Raw genomic sequence first — 20367 nt, 5'->3', positions numbered from 1 at the left:
GTAAACTCAACTATAAATATGAATGAAGAAATGAATGCTAGGCTATTTCTTTCACTTGTAATCCCAAGAAGTTTCTTACGCTCCGTTTGTTTTGATCAAGAAGAAAGAAAGATAAGATGCAAGAGAAGAAAGAAAGATATAAGTAAGGATGCTAATAGTGGCGCAGTTAGGATTTTGATTTACGGGGGTACTATTAATCCTTAACGATATCAATTACAAAATTTAATCAAATTCAATTTTTATCTGGTGATAGAAGACGAAAGATCAACGTAATGTCAAAATTAAGTGCCTTAGATATGTTTTAATTAACCGATACTTGTTTTATTTGCTATTTTAGTTACTAAATATGATGGTAATTACAATTTAAAACGTAATAACATGCATACAAAAAAAAAAGAAAAAAGAAAAAAAGAAGATAGATGTGGAGAAAAACAAGAGGGAAATGAGAGAAATATAAATAATTATAAGAGAATGGTTTGATAAAATTAATATTTATAATAAGGAATATATTAAAAAGAAAGAGAAAAGAAAGATGAGATATAAACATTTTGAAACATATTTGAAAATTAAAAAGGAGTTAGATGAAAAAAAAATTCTAACTAGAGATAAAAGTGTAATTTTCATAAAATGAGAGGGGACACATGCCTCCTGTAGACCGTATATAGTTCCATCCCCGGACGCTAAGAATAATCATATCTGCCAGTCAGTAATCTTTTTGGCTTGACCAAGAAGTCACACATGCCTCATGTAGACCGTATGTAGTTCCATCCCCGGACGCTAAGAATAATCATATCTGCCAGTCAGTAATCTTTTTGGCTTGACCAAGAAGTCTTTTGTCTTCCGAGTCGCATGACATTTTAAGTAAAATAACTTCCTGCGCAATTCACGGGTTTTAGTAGACTCGACTATCAATATAAATGAAGAAATGAATCCTAGGCTCTTTCTTTCACTTCTAACCCTCCGTTTGTTTTGATGGAAAATAATTTATAGAAAAAGTTTTCTTATGTTTGATTGTATTCTTGAAATTAATATATTAATGGTTGCATTAATGATAATGGTAGTGGTGGTGATAGGGTACATGTGAAAGTGGAGGTGTTAAGGGTAGTGGTGGCAGTAGTGGTGTGGTAGCGATAGTGGTGGCAGCGGCGGTAGTAATAAGATAGAGATGGTAGTGATGGTGGCTATTAGGCGGTAGAGGTGGTCGGCGAAGGTGGTAATAGTGGTTGTGACCATGGTGGTGGTGGAGGTGATAAAACTTTGGTAATAATGTAGTGGCACTGATAAAATTTTGGTTTGAAAAATATTTTCTGCTTAAGTAGATTTATTTTCCATTGACAATAGAAACTGTTTTTTGATGAGTTTTGTGTTTCGTTGTACCAAATGACAGAAAATGAAAAAAAAAATATTTTCTAGAAAATACATTCTACCACTTTTGCTTCTTCTCTTTCTTTTTTTTCTTTTTTTTTTTTTCAAACGAAGCTTAAAGTAAATGTATAACATAATATATTAATGTTTATAGATTAAAAATAATTTTAGGTTAAGTGGATGAAAGGCCTTGGTTAAGTGGATCATTAACCTATAAGAAAAAAAGTAATTTATTACATTTAAGTGAATGAAAGGCTTTGTTTAAGTGGCACATTGACAAATAAATAAATAAATAAGAAAATTTTACACTATAAATAATTTTAGATTAAGATTTAAGTGGATGAAAGACTTTGTTGAAGTGGAACATTGACCAATAAAAAAAATGAGGAAATTTTACACGACAAATAATTTTAGATTAAGTGGATGAAAGACCTTTGTTAAGTGGATCATTGACCTATAAAAAAAAGTAATTTTTAGATTTAAGTGGATGAAAGACTTTGTTGAAGTGGAACATTGACCAATAAAAAAAATGAGGAAATTTTACACGACAAATAATTTTGGATTAAGTGGATGAAAGACCTTTGTTAAGTGGATCATTGACCTATAAAAAAAAGTAATTTTTAGATTTAAGTGGATGAAAGACATTGTTTAGGTGGAACATTGACCAATAAAAAAAAATAAGGAAATTTTTTATCATAAATAATTTTAGATTAAGTGGATGATTGACCCCCCCAAAAAGGAAGGAAATGTTAGCTTATTAATAATTTTAGATTAAGCGGATGAAAGACCGGTTTAGTGGATCATTGACCCATAAAAAAAAATTGAAATTTAGATCATAAATAATTTTAGATTAAGTGGGTGAAAGACCTTGGTCAAGTGGATCACTGAGACACACACACACCCCCAAAAAAATGAACGGCCCATTTTTAAAAGTCTACTTGTTTATTTATTTGAAAAGAAATATAATAAAATTATGCAGGTATAAATATTAGATCAATATAAATTTTTTTCCACAGTAATATACACACAAAAACTTGGTTAAGTGTATAATCATCTTAAAAATTATTCTAGTAACAAAAATTGCACTATTGTGATTATTATTTTTTATTATTTTCAGCAATTTAGTTTTAATTTTGTGATTTTTTTTTCTGAGAAAATAGATTCTGAAAATATTATAAAGGTGTTCTGTGTAGCCGTGGGCATCACTATAAAGCTAAGGATACAAAAATTCTATTAAAATTGTTACCAAACACTTACATGGGTGTGAGTGTTACATCCATATGAGATCTACACTCATATAAGATATTTCCTAAATATTTTGATAAAAATTTTGAAATCTCTAGTGTTTTTCTTGTGGTAACAATACTTTCAACTCGATAACATGTAAGTTATTATGGAGGGGACTTCACAGTTTGAAATCCCATTAGCAATCACAAAGAAAATAATCTCCATTTATTATTACTTAAGTTAAAAGATTTAAAATAAATTGTAAATATATTTGGTGAATTTTTTTATAATCTGAAAAAATAAAAAATTGACCTATTTGGTTAAATAAGTTATTACAAAATTTTCATTACCGTAAAAAAATCCAAGATGTCTATATGTCTATATATATTAATGGTTTTAAATAAATTTAAAAAATATCAAATCTAGCTTAAAAAAATGTCAATTTTTAGACTAAATAAGCTGAAAAGAGTCAAATAAACTACAGTGTAAAATTGTTACCAAACACTATTAGTGAATTTTTTGAATTAAACAAATTAAATAAATTGACTTATAAATGTTATTAAATGAGATCAATAACAAATCATTATGTTATTACCTTTCCATCATTTTTATTTTTGACAACACGGGAGATGTTAATGGAAAACAAAAATAAGAATGATGAATATTAAAAAAAAAAAAAAAAAGGGAAGAATTCTATTATACTCACTGCATGCTATATGTACCAATTTTTTTATTTAGCTATGCCATTATTTTGAGATTTTGGTTATGATTTTTATTTTTTATTTTTTGGGAGACTTACATATAAGTCCTAATAGGTAAACTTATTATCCAATAAGTCTTGTGATAATTAATGATATTTTTCATCAAACACTATTAAAAAAATCAGTAATTGTTAATTTTTAGTGACAGTTTGAAAATTTTGTCACAAAAAGTCACTAATTATAAGTTTTAACGAAAGTTCAAAAAAATCATCGCATAAATAACGTTTCTAATTTTCAGCTTTCAGCAACAAATTAAAAAATTCGTCACGAAAAAATGTCACTAATTGTAAGTTTTAGCAACAATTTATAAAAATTATGATAAAAGAAGTCACTAATTGTCAATTTTTAGGGACATGCAAAAAAATCATCACAAAATTATTTTTAGCGACGATTTTACTGGGACTAACTTTCAATTGGACTTAATGGGAATTAAAGTCTAACTATTAGGACTTATTGGTAGTTTATTTTTTATTTTTAGTTATGACTTAGAAAGTATGAAATTATGTCATTTTCTTCTATAGTTATAAGGTGCATATGATACACACCATTTGAAGGGCGTGTACCACAGTCTTTCCCTTAAAGGATAAAATATAATTATGATCCTTAAAGTATGTATTTTGTGTCACTTTGATTCTTTAAATTTCAATTTTGCCAATTTCATTCTTGAAAATTTTAATTTAAGTCAAATTAGTCAAATTCTAAACTGCTTTTTTAATCGTTAACAAAATAATTATAAATTTCAACTATGGTCTCTAAAGTACACATTTTCTGTCATTTTGGTTTCAAAGCTATAGATTTGTTGATTTTATCCCTCAATATTGTAAGGTTATGTTTCAAGGTTAATTACATTTTTCATCCTGTAATTTGACCTAAATTTCACTTTAATCTCTATAATTTCAGTTTGAATAATTTAATTTTTACACTTTAACTCTAGTTTCTAGTTTCAAAATGATACCTACACTTTAAGATAAAAAAAAAAAAAACTTACATGAATGAAGGGGTTGAACCAAGACTGGAAAGTAGGAAAATATTTTGAAACATGAAAACCTAAGGAGTGTGTATGATATCATACCCATTTTAGCAATGCCTATGCATATCAAAATGAAAAAATGTTATACAGAAATAGATTCTTACCATTAGATACAAAAACATAGATTTTATGTATATTTATTAATATGAATTCTATTAACTTTGTGTCTAGTAATAAAAAAGTTCAATAAAAAAAATTCATTTATATATAATGTTTATGCATATTTTTCTCATCCACAGGGACGAAACTATGACAGGATTATGGGGGCCATAGCCCCCCTGTTTCTATGAACATTATTATTTGTCATATAACTTTAAACATATATATATATATATATCATTTTATATATAAAATGGCCCCGGTATAAAAAATATATATGTCATTTTTCTTCCATCTTGAATTCTCTTTCTATTTTACATCAAAAAAAAACTTATTCATCCTATTAGAAATTGCTTTTGTGGTATTTAATTTTTTTATGTATGTATAATTTATATATCATATACAGATACATGTGTGTTTTGTGTATATGGTGAAAAAAAATTATTTTTCTTGTGGCCTCTCCAGTAATGAAATCCTAATTCCGTCCCTGCTCTTCTGAAACATCTTAATTCCTTTTTCTTTTCTTTTTATTTTTAGTAAGTGAACTAAAGCATGTTTTTTTCTTTTGCTGATCAAGATTACTTCCAAGGTCATCCAACAATGGTTAGTCACTCCCCCAGCAAATAGAGTACAAGTGGTGGCTTTATGTTACTTATGGTTGCCCTCATTGATGACTATTCATGTGATCCTTCATCATCTTCATCAGCAATCTTTAATCTATTGCTTACATAAATAACTGTCACATTTTTCCCCTTTGGTTTGGCTTATATTATATATCAACAATGTGTTCATGTGAGATGTTCCAACTAAGATTGTGTGCCCAGGGGGGTCTAAGCCTATTTGAGGCCTACGGCAAAAAAAATTCAGTGAGGTCTTCTATAAATTTTTTTAATATAATTTTTTTTCACTGTTTAATTACATAATTTTTACTATTCAAGTTTTGTTAACATATTTTTTTATATGCAGATGTACAATTTATATTTTTAGAATTGGCAGTTAATAGTACTATACTTACAGATGTTAGGGAAAATATGTGATTCCCCACAAGTAAATCAATCAACGGGAATAAAAACTAATGCGGAAAAATTAAATCAAAGGCAACACAAGAATTTTTACGTGGTTCCCTCAATGTGAGGTACGTCCACGGGATCGAAATCCGATTCTATTATCAACCAAAAAAGTTCCAAACGATTACAAACAAGACACTAATGGTCTCGCAAAACCACCCTTAGGTGAATTCCAAATGTAACGCCCCGACCCTTTACACGTCATCGATATTGTCCGCTTTGGGCCACACCTGCACGGATTTGTTCTTCCCAGTGGGTCACCCATCCTAGAACTACTCCAGCCTAAGCACGCTTAACTGGGGAGTTCTAATAGGGATTTCACCACTTGGGAAAAGGCCTCGATGCTATATAAGGGTCCAGGTTTTTACTTTTACAGCCCAGGAACTCCCCCTTCATTCCCGATGTGGGACACCGGGGCCTTACACCAAATAATCACAAATAAACAAGAGAAAAGACCTCACCAAATAAATGAACCAAAATCTTCAGAACCAGAGTTGTTGAAGACCCAAAACAACGAACCAAATTAGTTTCAAAGCAGCCACAAATCGAACCAACAATAGCTTCACCGAATAAATTTGATCCAAACAGCACTTACACAAGAAGAACAAAACCCACCAAATTTTATTATGTCCCAAGCACTATCTCACCAACTATTGATCAAAAGATTGCTGCTGACGGCTGCACCTTTTTTTTTCTCCGAAGAACACAAAATAATCCCAATATATATATTATGAATTCTTAGGTTTTTTATTAAAACCTTAATTGTTACCAAATTGGATTGAGTCTTCTCAAATATAATATATAAAAATATATTATACCTAAACCAAGCCAAATTAAAATTCTTTTTCCAAAACCAATTGGGTCCCACACTCCAATAAGGAGGTATACCCAACAATTCTCCCCCTACCGACTTAGGTGGAGATATCAACCATATCCGCCAAAGTTCGACACTTCAAATGTTTGTCCCTCGACAAACTCTTAGTCAACATATCCGAAATATTATCATCCGTGTGAACCTTTTCGAGTTATAACAGTTTCGAATCTAACACATCACGAATCCAATGGTATCTCACATCAATGTGTTTCGATCTCGAATGAAAAGTAGAATTTTTATTCAAATGAATAGCACTTTGACTATCACAATAAAGCGCATACTTTTCTTGCTTCAAACCCAACTCTTGCAAAAATTTCTTCAACCATAACTCTTCTTTACAAGCTTCTGTAATGGCAATAAATTCAGCTTCGGTAGTTGAGAGAGCAACACATTTTTGTAATTTAGATTGCCATGCCACAGCTCCCCCTGCAAAAGTCATCAAATACCCCGAAGTAGATTTCCTAGAATCAATATCGCCGGCCATGTCAGAATCTGTGAACCCATCAAGCATCGGCTTACCATCCCCAAAACACAAACACACCTTCGAAGTCCCTCAAAGATACCTTAAAATCCATTTTACCGCTGCCCAATGTTCTTTACCCGGATTAGAGAGAAAATGACTCACCACACCAACTGCATGAGCAATATCCGGCCTTGTACAAACCATGGCGTACATCAAAGAACCAACTGCTGAAGCATAAGGAACTTTCAACATCTCTTCCTTGTCTTTCTCACTTGTAGGACATTGATTCGAACTAAGCTTGAAGTGACCCGCAAGTGGACAACCAACCGGCTTCGCTTTATCCATATTGAACCTCTCAAGAACTTTCTCAATGTAGCTTTCTTGAGACAACCAAATCAACCCCTCTTTGCGATCACGAACAATTTTCATACCAAGAATTTGTTTTGCCGGTCCCAAATCTTTCATAGCAAAAGACTTGCTCAACTCCAATTTCAACCTGTTTATCATGGTAAAATCTTGACCCACAATTAACATGTTGAAAAAATCTAGAAATCCCCTAGATGTTGATTTGTGATTATGTATCAATTTTAAGCAGAATATAACAATCCCAATCAAACAATCAAGACAAAGAGACACAACGATTTAACGTGGAAAAAACCACAATTGGACACCTCCAACTGTGATCAAAAAACCACGGGCAACAGCCACAAGAACAATCCACTAAGAAGATTTAAAGAAATTACACAGGTATACTCTCAATTACCTAGCGAATCCACAACGCCTAATTGAACCAACCTCTATGTGCCTCTTCCAACCCCATCTTCACCTCGGAATTGTCTTTGCGATGAGCCACCCCGGAATCCAACAAAGCTTCAAACTCGAATTCTTCAGAATCCACCGAAGAACAACTCTCTCTTTTGTATAGCAAACAAAAACCTTTGATGTACTCTCTTTTAAACCATGAGTTGAATACTCAATAAAACATCAAAGAAAACTCACAAAGTATCCCCAGATATAAACCCTAGAAACCAAAAAGAAGATCTGGAGTAGTAATCCTAAAATTTGACCCAACACACGAATTTATAGAATCTGTCCCGCGATCTCCGCTCGAGCGCCCAACAGCCCGCTCGAGCATCATCAGCAAAATATGTGCGTCATATAACAGAGGTCCGCTCGAGCGCTAGAGATCCCGCTCGAGCGCAAAATCACACATCTCAGTACTTTTTCAGGTGACCAAAACTGCTGGAACCAGGAATTCTCCGCTCGAGCGCGGGAATGTCCGCTCGAGCGGACAGGCAATTTTGAATGCATTTTTGCATTTTGCTTCGGGGGCGCTGCCCCTCGACCCCGCCGTGGCGCTGCCCCGGACCCGCCAAGAGGCTCTGCCTCTGGACCCCCGCGAGCTGACCTGGCAGCTCAATCCCCGTCATAATCAGCGAAGTGGCAATCTTGAACGCTTTATCATCACAAACTTCTCTGAAAAGCACAATTCGGGTTGGATTCACTTCTAAACACTCATAGCCTCACTGAAATAAAAAATGCGAATAAAATTACAACTCAAAGGAGTTTTGTCAAACGGGATTGCCAAGAAATAAAACCTAACAATCTCCCCCTTTGGCAATGCCTGTGACAAAACACACCTAACAAATAAAATCCTAAACACCCCAACCCATTACAGCCAACAAAACCAACTTCTTTCTCAAGGTCATGATCTGCAAAACAGTTATTAGTGCCACAATCTCCAAAACAACTATTAGTCCCACAAGAGTATATGAAAAAGTATATGACACGACTAACTTGAAACATGAGATGGAAAACATGAATAGATGAAAATTAAGACTCATGAACAACAACTTTCAAACAACAAAAGCAAGATCATAAACCACACAAGCAATGATAAGACGATGTAAATACCAAGAATCATACAAGAAGGGCAAATAGTGCATAGCAACATGCAAAACATATAGCCAAACTCCCTTACCAAACATATCAAAGTGTTCATGCTAAACAACTCTTGCAATGAGAAACCAAACTCCCTTACCAACCCAAATCAAGGTGAACCAAACTCCCCCTCACTAAAAGCAACCACAAACACTGAAAACAGTGTACAAGAGGAAAACGATAAAAATAATATGGTGGAGCAAGCAAGGAATTTCAGATTAGTACCTTAAAATACACAAGATTATCCAAGAAGCACCATTACAAGAAAACACAATGTGCGCAGCTTGTAGAAGATTCCTCATGAAAGAAAGTGATGCATTAAGTGAAAAGCATAGATCCCATGATAAAAAGTGTGTGTGTGACTCTTGGAGTTCGACAAACACTAGATTCAATCCTAGTAGTGATATGAAAGCTAGACCTCCGACAAGAGAATCTAAGCACAACAAAGGAAAGTCAAACCACTAGGAATCAAAGGGTATTTGGTGAGTAAAGGCGGAGGCTCCCCCTCAATCAATGAATCTTTTCCCCTTTTTTTTCTTTCTTTCTTTTGCACATTTTTTTCTTTCTTTTGCATATTTTGTTTTCTTCTTTTTTTTCTTTTTCTTTTTCTTTTTCTTTTTCTTTTGCACAATCATTGGTGGCTGACACGCTCAAGAGTATGGAAACCGAACTAGAGAAGCATGGATATAATAAGGATGGCCTGGTTGGTGACTCTGAGGTAGCCTTTTCCTCATGGCTAGATTGCAAAGAATTAAGGGGAAAGCCATGGAGATGCAAAAAGATGGTAGGTGGTTAAGAGACTCAACATCACCCAAGATATGCTAGTATAGGTCAATTCCTCTAGAAAAGCAAAAGATACAATGCCAGAAGTCCATAGAAAAAAAAATAATCACTAAGGCGGAAAACTCCCAAAATTTGCTAATCCAAGAGTGTGTACAGAATGAGACATACTAATCAAAAAACACACACTCCAAAATGAGTAATGACCACAGAAAGCACACACATATTAACAGGTAATGGATATTCTCATCAAATCCAATATGCACCAAGGACCACTCAAAAAATTTCAAGCTTGCAAAACCATACAAAGAAAATCTTTTTGGTTTTTGTTTTTTTTTTTTTTTGTTTTTTTTTTTAAAAAAAAAAACAAGACAAAAAAAAATGAACAAGCACACATTTTTTTTTTTTTATTAAAAACAACACACAAAAATCCAAAAGCTAAAACAAATAAACAAATTAACACAAGTCAAGTTTTCTCACCCAAACTACTTTAGTACGTACAAAGTTGTGAGAATTGCAGTTCCTGGGTGGTGTCTTGACGTTGTGGTTCCTTTCCCCTGCAATAGGAACCCGTCTCGACATGGTTTCCAACTTCCTATTCCTAGGTCTAGGCAAATACACTTTCCCATACAACTTATAACAATAAGGGCGAATATGACCATGCATACCACAATGATGACAAATAAAAATAGGGTGTACAGGGTGTACCTTTTTTTCTTTTACCTTACCAACTCTAGGAAGTTTAAGAAGTCCATCATTATGTTGAATTTTTTGTTCTCCCTTTCCTTGAGTTTTTTTATCATGAGATGTTGAAGCACTCTGTTTTTGCTCTTTCTTACCACCAAAGCCAATGCCACTCTTGTCGCAACTCATTTGTTGAGACCCAATGATATCCTCCAAAGTTTTTGATCCTTTGTTCCAAAGACCAATAGTAGCCATAGCACACTTGAGCTCTTCCTCTTTCTTGATCATTAGTTCTTCCAAAGTAACTTGTGACATCTCGAGAGATTCAATCTTTTCTTCATACATGGCATGGGTTTGCAGTAGCTCATTCCTCTCTGTCTCACAAGTCAACAGTTTTGCACAAAGAACTTGTCGATCATCAGCTACCTTGATGGCATTAATTCTGGCCTCGGAAATCTCCTCCTTAAGTTTGTCATTCTCACTTTCACATGTGTTGAGTTTCTTTGTGAGTTTGTCATTCAATTTAAATAAGTTAAGAGATTCCTTATACAACTTTTCATATGCTTGCTCAAGCTCTTCATGATCACTCTCCGAGGATTCATCATCAGTGATATTCTCAACTGACATCTTCGGAGAATCTGTTTGTCCTTCAGCTTCAGAAGCCGCCATGAAAGCAAGAAATTGTTTATGACCCTCTTCACCTTGATCTTCATTGTCACTTTTATCTTTATCAGATTCTGATTCATCATCCCAAGTGACGGCGAGGGCTTTCTTCTTCCTCAAACGAGTGGGGCATTCTGAAGCAAAGTGGCCAAATCCTTGGCATTCATAGCATTGGACGCTTTCAGAGTTCCCTTGTATCTTTCCTTTCTCCTTCTTGGCTATAGGGCTAATTTTGAGTTTATCTTTGCCTTTAGATTTATGAGAATGAGTAGATTCCAAAAGATTAGGATTCTTTTTCAAAAAAGATTTTTTAAATTGTTTAACAAAAGCAGCCGTAATCTTGGAATCTATATCACAATCCTCATCAGAATCCTCTCTAACTTTATGAGCACTACTAAAAGCAATATCTTTTTGTTTCGTTTTGAAATTCCTGTGTGCCTCATAAGTTTGGAGATTTCCAACCAACTGATCCAGCTTGATGTTGTCAACATCTTGAGCCTCCTCAATAGCCGTAACTTTTGGTTGGAACCGATCGGGCAAGGATCTCAAAATTTTTCCCACAACTTTGGATTCTGGAATTTTTTCACCTAAATTGAAGCTGGAATTTACAATGTCACTCAACTTCGCATAAAATTCATCAAAGGTCTCACTATCTTTCATTGAACGGTTTTCGAAACTAGATGTGAGCCTTTGAAGTTTTGAGCGTTTAACAGAAGGAGTGCCCTCATGAATAGTTTGTAAGATATCCCAAGCCTCTTTTGCGACTTCACAATTACAAATACGACTAAATTCTTCAGGTGTGACAGCGCAAAAGAGAGAATTGATAGTTTTACTATTCCAGCTACTATTTTGGTAATCAGTTGTGTCCCACTTATCAATTGGTTTGGGAATTGTAACTCCATCAACAGTAATTGTTGGTTCAGTCCACCCATTCATGACGGATTGCCAAACTTTTTCATCAATAGATTTTAAAAAAGATCTCATCCGAGCTTTCCAAAAAGAATAATTGGATCCGTCAAGTAGGGGTGGTCGAACCATAGAATTTCCTTCACAAATTGTATCCATTATCACAAATCAAACAAGATCTCGTTCTAAAAAAAAAATTTTTTTTTTAAAAAAAAATAGAACGACCTGCTCTGATACCAATTGAAAAAATCTAGAAATCCCCTAGATGTTGATTTGTGATTATGTATCAATTTTAAGCAGAATATAACAATCCCAATCAAACAATCAAGACAAAGAGACACAACGATTTAACGTGGAAAAAACCACAATTGGACACCTCCAACTGTGATCAAAAAACCACGGGCAACAGCCACAAGAACAATCCACTAAGAAGATTTAAAAGAATTACACAGGTATACTCTCAATTACCTAGCGAATACACAACGCCTAATTGAACCAACCTCTATGTGCCTCTTCCAACCCCATCTTCACCTCGGAATTGTCTTTACGATGAGTCACCCCGGAATCCACCAAAGCTTCAGGCTCGAATTCTTCAGAATCCACCGAAGAACAACTCTCTCTTTTGTATAGCAAAGAAAAACCTTTGATGTACTCTCTTTCAAACCATGAGTTGAATACTCAATAAAACATCAAAGAAAACTCACAAAGTATCCCCAGATATGAACCCTAGAAACTAAAAAGAAGATCTGGAGGAGTAATCCTAAAATCTGACCCAACACGCGAATTTATAGAATCTGTCCCGCGATCTCCGCTCGAGCGCCCAACAGCCCGCTCGAGCGTCGTCAGCAAAATATGCGCGTCATATAACAGAGGTCCGCTCGAGCGCTAGAGATCTGGCTCGAGCGCAAAATCACACATCTCAGTACTTTTTCAGGTGACCAAAACTGTTGGAACCAGGAATTCTCCGCTCGAGCGCGGGAATGTCCGCTCGAGCGGACAGGCAATTTTGAATGCATTTTTGCATTTTGCTTCGGGGGCGCTGCCCCTCCTGGACCCCCGTGAGCTGACCGGGCAGCTCGATCCCCGTCATAATCAGCGAAGTGGCAATCTTGAACGCTTTATCATCACAAACTTCTCTTAAAAGCACAATTCGGGTTGGATTCACATCTAAACACTCATAGCCTCACTGAAATAAAAAGTGCGAATAAAATTACAACTCAAAGGAGTTTTGTCAAATGGGATTGCCAAGAAATAAAACCTAACACATGTCATCAACATAAAGCAAGAGAATAATAAATTTACCATCCAAAAAATTTTTCACAAACACACAATGGTCCGAAGTGATTTTAGAAAAATCATTATTCATCATGAAAGAGTCAAATTTTTTGTACCATTGCCGCGGGGCTTGCTTGAGGCCATACAAACTTTTCTTCAATTTGCAAACAAATTTCTCTTTCCCTTTCTCTACAAAACCTTCCGGTTACTCCATGTAAATTTCTTCTTCAAGGTCACCATGAAGAAATGCGGTCTTCACATCAAGTTGCTCAACTTCAAGGTTCATACTTGCAGCCATGTCAAGTACAACCCGAATAGAAGACATCTTTACAACCGGTGAGAAAATCTCGTCAAAGTCAATACCTTTCTTTTGCCCAAAGCCTTTCACAACAAGACGTGTCTTGTACCTCAGATTCTTGCCATCATTCTTCAATTTGAAGACCCACTTATTTTTCAAAATTTTCCTCCCCTTAGGCAACTTCACTAAATCATAGGTGTGATTTTCAAGTAAAGAATTCATCTCCTCTCCCATGGCCTTTTTCCAATCACCTTTCTTTGCATGCTCAATTGCTTCTTGGTAGCTCTCAGGCTCCCCTTGATCAGAAATCAACACAAATTTATTGGGAGGATACTTTCTTGAAGGTTGTCGGTCCCTTGTAGATTTTCTTAACTCAAGTTGTGGTGGCGGTTCTTGAGTTGGATGCTCCTCCTCAATTTCTGGCTCAACTTCATTAGGATTAGCATCATCCTCCACTTCTTCAATAGGTGACTGCACATCTCCCCCATTTTCATCATCAACTGAAGATGAAGGAGATGGATCCATGTCAATGAGATCACTAGTTTTTGGCTCTGGTTGATCACCTTTGCCAAAGTCTTCAATTGTTTGGTCTTCAAGAAATACAACATCACGGCTTCGAATGACTTTCTTGTCGACCGGATCCCACAATCTATACCCAAATTCATCACGCCCATAGCCAAGAAAAATACATTGTCTTGACTTGCTATCAAGCTTGAACCTCTCATCTTTTGGAATGTGAACAAAAGCTCGGCAACCAAACATATAGCGACCCCGGTCTTTTCCCACTTGATTATTGTATCCGGACTTAGGTTCCGTAGATTCTGTCATTGTATAATTGTTGTTGTTGTCCCTTATTTTCTCATTTGGAATTATAGGATGTGTTGGGTAGGTTTGTTTCAAGTTGGTTGGGTTTAGGAACCAAGTGTTGCTGTCCAGGTTTTTGGTTCTTCGCTCGAGCGAGGAGTTGTTCGCTCGAGCGAATGGTTGCGTTTGTTTTGGACCTGTAGCTGTTCATTCTTGGCTCGAGCGAGATTTTCTTCGCTCGAGCGAGTTAGTTCGTCCTTCGCTCGAGCAATAGTTCCTTCGCTCGAGCGTGTGTCTTGTTGCAAACCTGAGGGTTTGAGTTCTTCGCTCGAGCGAGCTTTTGAGTTGTTGGCTCGAGCAAGGCTTCCTTGGCTCGAGCGTAGTTTCTCTGTGTCTGGTCGCTCGAGCGACAAAGTCTTCGCTCGAGCGAGCCTGTCCAGTTTATATACCCAGCAGCGGGTTTTGATCAGTCTTTTCTTATTCTTTTTGGTTCTAAACCCTAGGTCCAACTTCTCTCCCTCAAAACTCATCTTCTCTTTAGGTGTTCATCTACTTCTAGTGTGAATCCATCTTAAGTTCTTTGTAAGAAAGATAGAGGGCGGCTTGGGCTTCATTCTAATCTGAACATTTGGTGATTTGGAGCACATTGGAATTTGGGCATTCATCTCTATCTTCTCCATTTGGGTTGTTTTCTTTGAGGTAGGGATTTCCTACTCCATTATATAGGTTTTGTTCTAAGTTTTGGTATTTTAACATGTTGGGGATACTTGATAAATTTTGGGAAAAACCCTAGTTGTATTATTGAATTAATTTGTATAAGTAATTCATGGAATTGGGAAAAGAGAGTTAAATTCATGGAATTCATTGATTAAATGGCGTAATTGGGTAATTGGTATCATTTGTCTATTGAATTGTTGACATAGTTATTTTCAGTTTAGAAATAACTGTTTTGGGCTATCGGTGGAGGATAGTCGTGATTGTTGTAGACATTGCATGTGGATTAGGAATAACTGAAACTAATCACATTGGTTAAGTCATTAATTTTGACTATGGCATTGATACAGAAAATACGTGTATTGATTGAGCATTGCATTTGCATACATTGTTTTGTGTGTGGGAGGAGATAGGGGATGTACTCCACGGTTTAGGGAAAGATAGGGGATGGACCTCTAAACCGGATTTTGTTTGGGAGGAGATAGGGGATGGACTCCATTAGCATCACTTTTATGTGTGCTTATTTATATAGAAGTGTTTTATTGATACAGCACTAAAATGTGTATCAATCTGGAAGTATGAAGTGTTTGATTTGAGCTTGAGTCTCATTTGTTTGTTGATATTGGAAGGATGTGAATATTATATATGTGATTCACTGTTGTAAGTTTGGCCAGGTTCTGAGCCATGTTGATAAAATTGGAAAGTAAAACGTATCTTAGACAATAGTGTCATGAGATTGTAAAATGAAGTAATTGATTATCTTGGTTAACCATCTGTTGAATACTATTGCTTTATTCATTGCTTATAAGTGGTTTAGTATATTTCTACTGGGCTGTGGCTCACCCTTTATGGGAACATCATTTTCAGGTTCAGGTGATAAACTACCTCCAAGGACTTAGCTTGGGACGGTTTGGCTTCTGGTTTGAAGAAGACTACCTTTAGTTAATTGTCTTTATTTATTAGTACATGTAAACATTCAAGCCTAGGGCTTTTCTTGTTTTGAGTTAGAACTCATATTTTTGTATCCAAGTGTTGGCTTGGAAAGATGTAAGCCTGTAAGGCATTTTATTCAATGTTACATGTAATGCTTTATTTAGTAATACTCTGATGAATGAATTAATATATTGTCTTCTTTAAGTAATGCATGTCAATGATATATATAATGGGTTATTTTTGAGGGCGTTACAAAACACTCTCAAGTGCTCATAAGACACATCTTTACTGGTCCAAACTCTTTCTGGAACATCACCATTCAATGGATAAGAAGGAGACAAATTGATCACGTCAACCGCTGTCTTCAATGCCTCACCCCAAAAGGATCTTGGTAATTTAGCTTGTGAAAGCAAACACCTTGTTCTTTCCATAATGGTGCGGTTCATCCTCTCGACAACTCCATTTTGTTGACGAGTCTTCTTAACTGTCTTTTGGTGCCGAATACCTTGGCTGCGACAATACTCATCAAACGGCCCAATGTATTCACCACCATTGTCTGATCGGATACACTTTAATTTCTGCCCTTTTTCTCTTTCAACCATGGCCTGAAAAAGCTTAAATAATTCTAGAACTTGATCTTTAGTTTTTAGTAGAAAAGCCCAAACTTTCCTTGAATAATCATCAATGAAAGTAACAAAATAAAGTGCACCACCATGTGTTCTAACTTTTAAAGGACCACAAACATCCAAATGAATCAACTCCAAAACATTTTCTTTTCTAGAAGCAACATTTTTATGAAAAGAAACTCTATGTTGTTTACCCGCCAAACAATGAACACAAGTTTTGAGATGTGTACCTTTCAAACCGGGTAGAAGGTCTTTCTTGAACAAAACTTGCAGCCCTTTTTCACTCATATGGCCAAGCCGCTTGTGCCACAATTCGGTAGAAGTATCATCTTGAAATGCATTGACAACACCTTTACAAATTCTTCCTTGCATTGAATAAAGTGTATGAGTCTTCTTACACTTAGCCACCACCAAGGAACCCTTTGTGAGCTTGCATATTCCATCACCAAATTTGTTGTTGAAGCCTTCATCATCTAGCTTCCCAGTAGAGATCAAATTAAGGCGAATGTCAGGAACATGCCTCATATCTTTAAGCAACAACTTGCAGCCCAAATTCGTTTCCAAGCAAACATCACCCATGCTGATAATCTTGGACAAACCTTCATTACCCATTCGAATAGAACCATAATCTCCTGCAGTGTAGGTAGTGAAGAAATCAACTCTAGAAGTCACATGAAAAGAAGCACTAGAATCAATCACCCCATTGCTCTCTTGGCCCACAAAATTGATACAATCATCTTCACAAACGACCATGAGATCACCATTGGTAGTAACTGTTGTTGTGTCTTCTTGCTTCTTATCCACACTTTTGTCATGCATTTTCTCCTTGTTCTTGAGCTTTCGGCATTCCCGCTTCATGTGCTCTTTCTCATGGCAATAATAGCACTCAATGTCTTTCTTTAAAAAAGAACCATCTTTTGATTTATCACGGCTTTGATCACGACCATGAGGAGTTTTACTCCTCCTTCTTGTTTTGCTTCAGCCTCTCACAACAAATGCTTCTGAATGAGAGGAACCTGCTGACTTTCTTCTAGTTTCTTCATTCAACAAGCTACTAGTGACTTGGCCCATAGTGACAACTCCATCGGGCGCCGAATTACTGACAGTCACAACCAAAGTCTCCCAACTTTCGAGCAAAGAACTAAGTAGCATCAAAGCCTGCAACTCATCATCAAAAACAATTTTCATAGAAGCAAGTTGGTTAACAATACTCTTTATTTCATTCAGATGTTCCGGAATAGGGCTGCCCTCTTTATATTTTAAATTAACCAACTTACAAAACAGAAAAGTTTTATTTGTGGCTGATTTCCTATCATAAAGGCCCTCTAATTTTTTTCATAAATCATGTGCTGAAGTTTCAGTAGCAACATGATGAAACAAACTATCATCAATCCATTGACGGATAACACCAACGACTTTTCGATTAAGCCTATTCCATTCATCATCTTTCATACTCTCGGGTTTGCCACTATCACCCTCAATGGGTCCATACAAATCTTTACAAAATAATAAGTCCTCCATTTTAGTTTTCCAAGTTACCCAATTGCTTCCATTGAAGTTAGACATACGACCCACATTCCCCTCTATTGATTTACACAAATAAATAAACTCAAATAGACCGTAAGCTCTGATACCAGTTGTTAGGGAAAATTGATGTGATTCCCCACAAGTAAATCAATCAATGGGAATAAAAACTAATGCGGAAAAATTAAATCAAAGGCAACACAAGAATTTTTACGTGGTTCCCTCAATGTGAGGTACGCCCACGAGATCGAAATCCGATTTTACTATCAACCAAAAAAGTTTCAAATGATTACAAACGAGACACTAATGGTCTCACAAAACCACCCTTAGAGGAATTCTAAATAATCACAAATAAACAAGAGGAAAGACCTTACCAAATAGATGAATCAAAATCTTCAGAACCAGAGTTGTAGAAGACCCAAAACAACGAACCAAATTAGTTTCAAAGCAGCCACAAACCGAACCAACAATAGCTTCACCAAATAAATTTGATCCAAATAGCACTTACACAAGAAGAACAAAACCCACCAAATTTTATTATGTCCCAAGCACAATCTCACCAACTATTGATCAAAAGATGGCTGCTGACGGCTGCACCTTTTTTTTTCTCCGAAGAACACAAAATAATCCCAATATATATATTATGAATTTTTAGGTTTTTTATCAAAACCTTAATTGTTATCAAATTGGATTGAGTCTTCTCAAATATAATATATATAAAATATATTATGCATAAACCAAGCCAAATTAAAATTCTTTTTCCAAAACCAATTGGGTCCCACACTCCAATAAGGAGGTATACCCAACAACAGAATCAAAATTAGTTTTTATGATTGATTATGTTATTTTTTCTTTTCTAATATATTTCTTGTTGATATTAGTTTTCCATTTTTACTGAGAGATAGAGCAAATATCATTTTGCCCCTTCAAATTATTATTCAAAAATTAATTCAACTATTGTTTTTTTAATAATATTAATTTTATATATAAACTATTTGATTTTGTATCAATTTTTCCCCTACAGTCAATTGACATCTATGATCAAATTGAAGTTATTGATGTAGTACCCAAACTTCATTTTAAATTTTATTTTACCTCCCAAATTAGCCAAAAAATATCAATTAGACCTCTAAATAAAATAAAGTTTGGTGGTCTAATTGATATTTTAGAGATAGTTTGGGGAATAAAATAAAATTTCAAACGAAATTTCGGTGCTACATTAGCAGCTCCCGTTTGATTATAAATGGTAACTAATAACATGATAAAATTGATTCAAAATTAAATAATTTGTGTAAATTGATGTTATTAAAAGAATACGAGTAGAATTGATTTTTTAATATAATTTAGAGTGCAAAATGATATTTTCTTGGGGTAAATTACACTTTGCATCAAATCTCACTTTAGTCCCTACACATAAAATCGTGGCAGTCAACCCTTGTACTTTTGGTCAAATCTCACTTTGATCCTTACACATAAAATTGTGATAGTTAACCCCTACACTTCTGGTCAAGTATTAATTTGCCCCTTCTATTACTTAAGTTTTTAACAAAATTCAATCATGCAACAAACATGTGATTACAAAATGAGGGTAAGAGAGGAAAGTTATTTTCATTTCCCACCAATATATACTTTGTCCCACGTGATAAGCATGTAAGAGTTATATAATATGTGTGTGTGTATTCATATGTTGAAAATTAGGATGAACTTGTAAGAAAGTAGAGCTTTTGAAAAGAAAAAAAAAAGGAAGTAGAGAAATCGAAAGCTCTTATTACTGTGGACAACAAAATTTCATTATTCCAATTTTTGCAAAATCCTAGTTTGTTTCCTTAATCATTCACAATTTATGTTTTGTTTTAGTTTAATATAATTAAAATTTGATGTAAATTTTAGGACGAAATGTGTGTAGACGGGAAATTTCAGCGATTTTTCTCTTTTGCCATCATTGTATAGTCATATACTTGTCACATTACTAATTTTTATTAAAGACTTATATGATAGAGTAACAAAAGTGAGACATTGACACTTGACTAGAAATGTAGGGAATTTATTGTCATGATTTCATAAGTGTACCGAGTTAATTGTCACGATTTCATGTGTAATGATCAAAGTTAAATTTGACCAGAAATATAGGGGGTTTACTGTTACAATTTTATGTATAGGGGCCAAAATGAGATTTGGTAATAAGTGTAAGGGGTGCAAAGTGTAACTTACCCATTTTCTTGAGATATACTGATAAGATTTTTTTTTTTTTTTTACACCGAGAGGCGTACAGTAATGACAACTATTTGTATAACGCCAAAGATTTATTTTTCTTCACATTTAACAATTAATTT

The sequence above is a fragment of the Camellia sinensis genome, chromosome 6 (assembly GCF_055761805.1).
Source record: "Camellia sinensis isolate YWXY chromosome 6, ASM5576180v1, whole genome shotgun sequence".
NCBI lineage: Eukaryota > Viridiplantae > Streptophyta > Magnoliopsida > Ericales > Theaceae > Camellia > Camellia sinensis.
This window is presented reverse-complemented; position numbering follows the sequence as displayed.